Source organism: Hippocampus zosterae, chromosome 4 (assembly GCF_025434085.1).
Source record: "Hippocampus zosterae strain Florida chromosome 4, ASM2543408v3, whole genome shotgun sequence".
In the NCBI taxonomy this organism is placed as follows: domain Eukaryota; kingdom Metazoa; phylum Chordata; class Actinopteri; order Syngnathiformes; family Syngnathidae; genus Hippocampus; species Hippocampus zosterae.
Window position 1 is genome coordinate 19714952 of NC_067454.1, and position 9750 is coordinate 19724701.

General features: G+C 42.4%; 1 long non-coding RNA gene across 1 annotated transcript; it reads left to right on the forward strand.

Annotated features, from left to right (window-relative positions):
* Positions 1 to 4092: 4092 nt before the first annotated feature.
* Positions 4093 to 8669, forward strand: LOC127599435 (uncharacterized). The gene is made up of 4 exons (XR_007962104.1): positions 4093 to 4627; positions 6345 to 6569; positions 8480 to 8530; positions 8642 to 8669. It is a non-coding gene; the product is annotated as an uncharacterized LOC127599435 (long non-coding RNA).
* The last annotated feature ends 1081 nt before the right edge of the window (positions 8670 to 9750 follow it).

The window sequence follows — 9750 nt, forward strand, 5'->3', positions numbered from 1 at the left end:
TCCAGAGTGGAAGAGAGTCCAACCCCTCTCGAGAGAACTGGTACCAGAACCCAGGCTGTGTGTGGAGGCAAGTCCGACTATATCCAGTCGGACTTGCCGCCCAGCTCACATTGCACCCGACCCATTTGGCCCCTCTCATTGGCGGTGAGCCCATAGGAAGGGGGACCCACGTTGCCTCTTCGGGCTGTGCCCGGCCGGGCCCCATGGGTGTAGGCCCGGCCACCAGGCGCCTGCCAACGAGCCCCACCTCCAGGCCTGGCTCCAGAAGGGGGCCCCGGTGACCCGCGTCCGGGCAAGGGAAACCTAGATCCATTTATTGTATTCATCATTGGGGTCTTTGAGCCGTGCTTTGTCTGGCCCCTCACCTCGAACCTGTTTGCCATGGGTGACCCTGCCAGGGGCATAAAGCCCCAGACAACTTAGCTTCTAGGATCATTGGGACACACAAACCCCTCCACCACGGTAAGGTGACGACTCACGGAGGGCCCCAGAAAATCCAATTCATTTTATTCTGCTTTGGACATTGAAACTGGAAAATATGACTTGCATTCAATAAGTAAAGAATTCCAATTCCAAGAAACCAAGAAACGATTAAATTCCATATTAGAGTTTGGAATTATGTTGCTTTAAAAACAATTGTAAATTTTTAAGTCAGTTTAAATATACTGTGTGTGCGGTTGTGTTTGTGAACATATATATAATTTTATTTGCTGTAATTATTTTAGGAGTATGTGACATTGGTGATCCTCGTTACTCAAATACTGTATGTAGATGTTGCTCAAAATTTATCATGCTCTCCTTCACATCAGACCTCAAAGTTCACAAAGGCTGTGGGAACTTTGATAATTGACTTAATCATTGGCCAAGAAGAGAAGCGGCTGTTACCTGCTCCAAAACGAAGTTTTTGCAGCACCCCTCCCCCCAGACATGAGTTTGTTTACATTTCATTTAGCAGAGCTGCGCAGAAGCCAGCCACAACGCTTTGCAAGAAAAAAATGAGTTAGGTACTGTATTGCAGAAGTGTCCCCAGCATATCCAATTTATTTCATTCAGCTTTGGACATTGAAACTGGAAAATATGACTTGCATTCAATAAGTAAATAATTGTTTCATCTAAATTCCATATTAGAGTTTGGAATTATGTTGCTTTAAAAACAATTGTAAAATTGTAAGTCAGTTTACATATACTGTGTGTGCGCGGAGTATGTGACATTGGTGAGCCTAGTTACTCAAATACTGTATGTAGATGTTGCTCAAAATTTATCATGCTCGCCTTCACAGCAGACCTCAAAGTTCAAAAAGGCTATGGCAATTTTGATAATTGACTTAGTCATTGGCCATGAAGAGGAGCGGCTGTTACCTGCTCCAAAACGAAGTTTTTGCAGCACCCCTCCCCCCAGACATGAGTTTGTTTACATTTCATTTAGCAGAGCTGCGCAGAAGCCAGCCACAACGCTTTGCAAGAAAAAATGAATTAGGTACTGTATTGCAGAAGTGTCCCCAGCATATCCAATTTGTTTCATTCTGCTTTGGACATTTCAACTGGATCATTATGATTTGCATCCAATAAGTAACAACAGTAAGTATTCTTTAGTAAGAAATCATGTTTGCGTTGCTCAATCAGTCTTGATAACAGAATTTCCTTATGTGGGACATGACTACGGTACACGTCCTTTATGAACATGCAAGTGTGTTAACAAAATACATGTGTAAGAACACAAGCAGTAAAATGCAAAAATATATGCTCCAACAACACAAATAACACAAAAACGGCAGTATACAGTACAGGTATATGAACAAAATACATTATAACAAGAGTAGTCACAAAATGAGGGCTCTTTGCTCCAAAATGAGACCTATAACAGCTGGTGGCTTTTCTTTCCAATCACTCACTATCTCGAACTTGACCTCCCCTCGATCACCACCCAAGACAGCGTTGCTCAGCTGATGTTGTGCAACAAATGTCTGAAGGCATCCACGGGACCCTTCAAAGTCCTCCATGCCCATAGCGCGATGGAACTCGCCTTCTCTCTGATTAGCGCTCCAGTTAGCGCAAATTGTTTTCAAATCTCTAAATGACCTTTTCAAATCTCTAAATTACCTCGTGCCACCTTACCTCGCTGACCTCATCTGGTCTGCGGACCAGACATTATTAGAAGGACCAAGAACTAAACTGAGGCTCAGAGGGGATGGAGCCTTTTCTGTTGCTGGTCCCTCTCTCTGGAATGACCTCCCACTGAACATTCGGCAAGCCTCCTCGCTGCCCATCTTCAAAACGCGCCTCAAAACTCACTTGTATTCTTTGGCATTTGACTCACCATGACTTAGATTTGTTCTTGGTTTTGCTGTTCGGTGCTTTCTACCGTATTTATTACAGACTGCGTTACTGTTTGTTGTATATGTTAAATTGCTCCATGTAAAGCACTTTGTATGCAGCGATGGCTGTTTGAAAGTGCTCTATAAATAATGTTGAGTTGAGTTAGCATGATAGCAGGTCAAGCATTCCAGGAAACGTTCATTTACTCTACAGTCCGTCGAGCCACAAGCAACTTGCTTTGAGCATCTAATCGGATGCATTCCATGTTCCCTTCCACAGTCATTACCATTCCTTTGTTTGGATGCAACGATCGACAGGACATAAATGTAAATGAATGGAATAGAAAGTCGTTCACGATTCCAGTAAACTCATGCTAATAGAGAGATTCTGCTGTTTTTGTGCCAAAGAGAGTAAAAAGTGGTGCAGACAGTTATTCCGCGGTATCGAACGGGACTTGCTTGAGTTTGCTCTAATTCGAGCTTCGGTATGGCTTCCAGGTTCCAGGTATCGGAACGTTCGTCCGTTGTTATGAATCGATCACTAATGTAATATCCATCCATCCATATTCCACCGCTTATCCAAGGTCGGGTAACAGGGGCAGCAGCTTTAGCAGGGAAGCCCAGACTTCAGACTGGGATCTCATTCTTTCGGTCACGACTCATTGCTCATGACAGTAGATGAGGGTTGGAACGTAGATCAACCGGTAAATTGAGAGCTTCGCCCTTTGGCTCAGCTCCTTCTTCACCACGACTGACCGATACAAAGCGCGCAGAGCAAGCAGCAGCCGCTTCACCGCTGCGCCTGTCGATCTCTCATTCCCTCCTGCCCTCACTTGCAAACAAGACCCCAAAATACTTAAACTCCTCCACTTGGGACAAGATCTCCTCCCAGACCCGGAGAGAGAACTCCACCCTTTTCCGACTGATTTTCATCCCAACCACTTCATACTCAGCTGCGAAACGCTCAAGTGAGAGTTGAAGGGCCCTCCTTGAAAGAGCCAACAGTCCCACATCATCTGCAATAAGCAGAGATGTAATACTGAGGCCACCAAAATGGACCCCCATCAACACTTACACTGCGCCTAGAAATTGCCAATGTCCGTAATGTTTATGAACAGAATCGATGACAAAGGGCAGCCTTGGCGGAGTCCAACCCTCACTGGAAACGATTCTGACTTACTGCCGGTAATGTGAACCAAATTCTGACATCTGTGGTGGAGGGACCAAAGTGCCCGCATCAGGGGACTCGGTACCTCATACTCCTGAAGCAATCATATAATGTAATATCGTACTCAAATGTGTAATGCATAGATTTTTATTCTGGGTGAGGGAATTTTCATTTGACAGAAGTCAATAGATGGCAATACTTACTGTAATTATGTTTCATTGAACAATTATAATATTTAAGTCTGGTTTAAAAAATATGAACAGGTATATACATTTGTGTTATTACAGTTGCTGAAACATATAGATGTTGCTTGAAATTTATCATGCTCCCCTCAAAACAGACCGCAGAGTAAAATAAAAGTTAAAGGCTGAGCAATTTTAGTTTATCGTTGGCCATGAAGGGGGGAGGGGCTGTTCCCAGCTCCAAACCCTCGCAGTTGCACTGTTTGAACCTAGTTTATTCAGCTCCCCTCCCCCACACTAGTTTGAGCACGTGATCAACTAGGAGCGCGGTTCATACAGCAGCAACAAAGCTTTGCAAGAAGAGTTGAGTGTTGCAGTCGTGTCCCCAGAAAATCGAATTCGTTTTTTTCTGCTTTGGACATCGAAACTGTATAATACGAATTGCATCCAATAAGTAAATAATAATGATGTTTCATCACAATTCCATATTAGCATTTGGGAATAATGTTGCTTTCAGAACAATTACAATATTTTAAGTCGTTTTTAAAATATGTGTGTGTGTGTATATACTGTATATATATACAGTATGTATATACACACACATGTATATATGCTGTGCTCATTTTAGGAGTACATGACATTGGTGTAAACAAGAGTTCATAAAATATGTTGATATTGCTTGACATTTACTATGCCCCACTTCAAAACGGACCTCAGAGGAAAAGTGAAGGAGTTTTGGTTATGAAGGGGCGGGGCTGTTTTCACACCCCAAAACGTCACAGTTACGTTGCAGGAAACGAGTTTCTACAGCTACCCTCCCCCACATCACACTCGCTGACCATCAATTAGGAAACGCGCGCTTTGCTACCTGCACAAAAGGAAGGCGTTGAGAAGAGTGAGCGTACGAGTCAGCATCATCGAGAAAACCCCAGAAAGTGACAAATACTTCAGAATTAAAGCAGGTAAGACACTCAAGTTTTGAATATTTTCTTACAAGTTAGTTATTCTAAGTAATTCGGGCAGGCTCAAAGGTTCGTGTTATATCAGCATTAGAGTGAAACCAACTACATGAATAACTCTACTATGCTGTACCTAAGGAGTTGTCACCAAGATAGAAAGTTTCCTCTCAAACAATAAACTTTCAATAGGCCGTCAGACACACAATACAGCGCCACAGAATAGGCCGTTGGTGTGGTAAAATCAAGTTTTAACACCACCCCCCGCCGTCGTCTCGCCGTCGTCGTCGTCGCCATTTTAGTTGAGCAGAAAATTAGTTGCAAATGACCCAGCGTCTTTCGCCGCCGCCGCCATCTTAGTTGAGCAGAGAATTAGTTGCAAATGGAACCAGTCTTTCCATATACAGAAAGTAACTGCAAAAAGACGATGTAAAATACCAAGCAATTTACAGATAACAAAGTGGGTTGAACGAAATATTATACTGTGAACCATTATCAACACAAAAGTTAAAATAAAATAATAAATAAATAAAAAATAATAAAGGTTAAATGTGTGGATCACCAAAGCCTATGCATTTTGGGCTGAAAAACCCCCCATTTATATGAGGAGAGATGCATATTTTCTATGTTTGTTAAGCTTTCTACTATTTTATGGGGACATTTTGATGATTTTTTTGTGGCAACATACATTGTCACTGTCATCAACCTTTGCGATTTGTAACCACACTCGCTCATCGTTTATTGAACCCAAATATCCTTATTGGCAAAGCCGAATTAGTGGTGATTGAAACTTTGACTTTTCAAACGTCAAACCAGTTATTGGCCCAGGCTTATAAAAACACACTAGTGATGCATTCTCAGCATGAATCTTAACCTTATCATACTCATATCAACGTAGTGATTAGACGTTAATCCGCAAATTAGTGGATGAATGTTGATGTAATTCAAGGAGAAAAAAAATGCTCTGGCGTGCAGAGATTTAGTGAATATGCGTTCATTTTAGTCGCCACATACTAAGAGAAATTTCCTCTTCTGGGAATATAATAGGATGAACGTGGAAGGAATTCAAACAAATTTGATTAAAAAGTACACATGATGCGTTCAAAGAATTAATGTAAATATTGTAATTATATACAGAAATTGCATCTTAATAGGTGTATGAAAAGATTGACCTGGGTACAGCTCACGTGGAAAATTGTTCTCTCCGCACTCTGTGTCGGCCATCATTGTTATTGGATTGCCAAATACTGGGAAATAAGCCTCTCTTTGTGACGCAGATGATTCGCCAAATGTGTAGTGGCAACTAGTACAGTATTAAATTTACATTTATTAAGTTTTTAATTTTCTGAAATATCGATTGCTGGTATTGGCAGCCTCCACGATAACCTTAAAATAATGCCGGGTTCAGCCTGATACCATTATTTGGTTTCGGCACTTACCTATCTTTGCCAAGCACTGGAAATGAGTGATATAGACATTTTTAAAAATTATAATAAGTCGACTTTTAATTGATTACCCGGTCAGTTTCAAATGCTTTATTTGCCCATATTAAACAAAATAAGTTATTTCTATAAGGTATTTCTGTTTTGCCATGTTAATGTGTTCGATTAATATTTTATCCCACAGAACTATCTTGTCATGTAAGCCTGAATTATCAGTACTATTCTCTAACATCATTAATTGCAATGGTATTTTCTGATCTTTTTTTTTTTTTTAATAACAGATGGACAATCCCACTGAAGATGGTGATTATTCTGACTCAAGTCTTTTTGGATCAGATGAGGAATACAAACCAACTAAGACATCCTCTGAGTCGAGTGATGACGAGGAGATATTCCATCCAAAAGGTAGAAAAATTGTTCTCTTATGATACATCCAGTGAAGACTCTACAAGTCATCAGACATATGAAGCAGAGGAGCACAGTCATGTCTGCAATTCGTAAAGAAGGTAACCCATTAACCTATGTAAAAAGAAAAGATGAGCAAAGAAGATCCTTCTTTAACCATAAAAGCATTTACAAAAAGGGAAGGCAAACGAGTTTGGCACAGAAGTCATTATTGCTTCTACTGTGACCAATCAAATTTAAAGATGGCAAGGCAATTGGAAAGGAAACATAAGGAATCACAAAATAAATTCTGTGGGGGGGTTTGTGAACACATAACAAAGGAACAAACTACACAATCAACTCTGAGACGGTCCAGTCTCCTACAAAAGGAAAGATGACAGAAGTACAAACGAGCACGAAAGCAACACATTCTACCCGTATGTAATCAACTCTTTTCACGCGTAGCAAGTCTACTCCTGTAGCGTTCACACGTCCCATTTTATATCGGTGCTGCCCCGCATACTAGCATTTACTCCAGAGTAAATGTTTAAACCACCTCCTGAGCGGGGTTACATTTGCTCCGTTTTAAGCTGTTTTCAGGGGCTACACTGGGGGCAGTCGGCTTTTGGGGTGGGGGGGGGGCAGAACGGATGAATGGACATGTCAAGAGTTTTAATTTCTCCATATTTTGTTCCGGTCAGTTGTCACGCAGTATGAGGAACATATATAAATTATATTTAATCCTTGTGTATTTTTAGCCGTTATAAATCAAATGTTTCTTGGGGGAAATAATGCGGCGTAAATTCACTCTAGCACCTAAAGCACTATGAAATGACATACAACAAAAATTTCTACTGTACAATATTACATGATCGATTACAGCATTGTTTTGGGTATTTTTGTATTTAGATTCATGTTCTTACCATTTCATTTATCAAATGCATTGCCCACACTGGACAATGTAATCTATCAATATAAAAGTTGTTTTTCGAAACCCCTGCTATTCGCGTTCAATAGAGACCAGGCTCGTTCACTGGCTGCCACTGGAATGCACTTGAAGGGGGAAGATAATTTATGGATGATGGTTATTTTGAATCAGGAATCAGTATTTTATTTCTGCCAAATATTTGCATTGGTCTAACAAAATTTAATTATGTCGGTTGGTTCACACTGACTAGCATGAAATCATACAAGATGTTCTTGTAACATACCTTTCAAATGTTATATGTTGCCCAGTAAATCTTCTCTATTCTTAATGGAAGCACGAACTTGTATTTAATACATAATACAATGATTTGCATGTCATGTTCAACCTCTATTTAATTGGCTACACTACTATGTTGGAATTGATGGCTGCAACACGTTCCAAACAAGCTTTGACAAGGTGGTTTTGGATGCATTGCTCTCTGATAGGTCGAAGGTCATGGCCTTTGAATGTTATCTGTTTTTGGCCTTGCCGCTTACATGCACTGATTGGTCCAGATTCTCTGAACCTTTTGATATTATGGACCAAAGATGACGTAATCCCTCAATTCCTTGCAATTATACGTTGTGAAACTGTCCTTCAACGATTCAACTTGTGGTGACCCTCACCCAATCTTTGCTTGTGAATTCAGGATAGCTACTTTTTGACCCAATCATGGCACCCACCCATTCACAGTTAGCCTGTTCACCGGTGGGATGTGACAAGCAGGGGTTTGATGAGCATTTCTCAACATTATTTTTTTTTGCTAGCTGTTCCACATTACATCACATTACAGCCATTAAATTCTAAGTTAAATATTATTGGAAAAAATTAAATGTACCAATTTGAACATTGAATGTTGTCTTGTCTTTGTAATGCTTCACTTAAATATAGGTTGGACATGATTTGCAAATCATTGTATTCTGTTTTGATTGATGAGCATAATGTCCCAATTTCACTTGAATTGGGTTACTAAATGAATGCCTTGATAGCATATTTTTATTCAACACTGATTTAGTAAAATGTGTCACTTTGTTCTCCTTTTCATGTGGTGGTATCGACCTTTAGCCCCAAAAAGGGAAAAGCATCTCTCCAAAAGAGGGAAGACTGAATTGGATGGTAAGCTTTGGATGAGGAACTATATCTCTTTTTTCATAATTTAACCAGTTAAAATGCATGCAACGTATTTGACAATGAGTGTCAAATCAGGGATGTCCCATTTCATTGCAGATTCGAGTCCAGGCGGGGACCCTGGCGGTGCGATCCTTGGCTGCAGAAGCTAGCTCTTGGGACATGGAATGTCACCTCTCTGGCAGGGAAGGAGCCCGAGCTGGTGTGTGAGGCAGAGAATTTCCGACTGGATATAGTCGGACTTGCCTCCACACACAGCCTGGGTTCTGGTACCAGTTCTCTCGAGAGGGGTTGGACTCTCTTCCACTCTGGAGTTGCTCACGGTGAGAGGCGCAGAGCAGGTGTGGGCATACTCATTGCCCCCCGCCTCAGTGCCTGTACATTGGGGTTCACACCGGTAGACGAGAGGGTTGCCTCCTTCCGCCTTCGGGTGGGTGGACGGGTCCTGACTGTTGTTTGTGCATATGCACCAAACAGCAGCTCAGCATACCCACCCTTTTTGGAGTCCTTGGAGGGTGTGCTGGAGAGTACTCCTGCTGGGGACTCCATTGTTCTGCTGGGGGACTTCAATGCTCACGTGGGCAATGACAGTGATACCTGGAGGAACGGCCCCCCCGATCAAAACCCGAGTGGTGTTTTGTTATTGGACTTCTGTGCTCGTCACGGATTGTCCATAACGAACACCTTGTTCAAACATAAGGGTGTCCATATGTGCACTTGGCACCAGGACACCCTAGGCCGCAGTTCGATGATCGACTTTGTAGTTGTATCATCGGATTTGCGGCCGCATGTTCTGGACACTCGGGTGAAGAGAGGGGCGGAGCTGTCAACTGATCACCACCTGGTGGTGATTAGGCTCCGATGGTGGGGGAAGATGCCGGTCCGTCCTGGCAGACCCAAACGTATAGTGAGGGTTTGTTGGGAGCGTCTGGCGGAATCCCCTGTCAGAAGGAGTTTCAACTCCCACCTCCGACAGAGCTTTTCCCATGTTCCGGGGGAGACGGGGGACATTGAGTCCGAGTGGACCATGTTCCGTGCCTCTATTGTTGAGGCGGCCAATCTGAGTTGTGGCCGTAAGGTGGTTGGTGCCTGTCGTGGCGGCAATCCCCGTACTCGCTGGTGGACACCAGCAGTAAGGGATGCCGTCAAGCTGAAGAAGGAGTCCTATCGAGCCTTTATGGCCTGTGGGACCCCAGAGGCAGCTGACG